Here is a 1,080-nt window from a genome sequence, read left to right on the forward strand (position 1 = left end):
TTATATATATATATATATATATATATATATATATATATAAATTTCACTGGTTTTGCTTCTCTAGTGAACTCAGAGTAAGATATGGAGAATGCCTTCTCATCTTTTTATATGCTAATTACTTAACAAAGCAAAGTTGTGACATAGAAGCATCCAGATATATGATACTATTTTTTATTTATTCTTGAATTCCAATATTGGTAAACATAAAGAACAAGATGTTTGGGTGAATCGTATTACTAATACAAATTCAGTGCTTTCCTGTTAAATATATTGAGCATGCTACATCTGTGGGAAAGTGTTAAAAATTTAAAACTTAAAGTAAATCAACTATTTACATTTTGAGTATTTTACTTTCCAAAATCAGCACATATTTGCTGTAATGAATTTTAATACTTTTATATTCTTCTAGTACCCTAATTCAGTTGTCTAGGGAGGTCATAATCTGCTTACAAACATAAAGTCTTGTGTGCATGTTAAAAATCACCAGTGCATGAGGAAAATAAAAAATGAAAACACAATTTAATTTGTTTATCATACTTTATTTGTTACAATACATAAGTATTACAGATGAAATTTAGCTTCAATTTTTTAAATAAATGAATAAATATGCTTATTTTTCCAGTTGTTATAGGTCATATTTTGTTGTTTTTTAATATTTAAATGAGCTCTTAAATTTATATATATATATAGAGAGAGAACTTTTTGATCATAAATAAAATAGATTGTATCTTGTTCCAAAGGTATTTATTTCTTTATGGTAACCTTAGCCCCCATCAAGATTAGTCTTCTGTTAGGTTGTCTCTGTTACTATTGTTGATCCTTGTTGAGTCAGTTGTGACTCATGGCTATACTATGTGTACAGAATGGAACGACTTCATAGGATTTTCAAGCCTGTGACCATTCAGAAGCAGGCATCTGTGGGTGTGTTCAAACCAACCCTTCATCCAGTAGTTGGTGCTTAACTCTTTGCACCACCCAGGGACTCTTGAGTGGCAAATTATATTACAAGTATGACTTCCTGGCCACCCTTACTCTTTGGGTCAGAAAGGAAGTCAGGGGCAAGGTCCTTAGGCTCAGGAA

This window comes from Chrysochloris asiatica, unplaced genomic scaffold (assembly GCF_000296735.1).
Source record: "Chrysochloris asiatica unplaced genomic scaffold, ChrAsi1.0 scaffold00225, whole genome shotgun sequence".
Classification (NCBI taxonomy): domain Eukaryota; kingdom Metazoa; phylum Chordata; class Mammalia; order Afrosoricida; family Chrysochloridae; genus Chrysochloris; species Chrysochloris asiatica.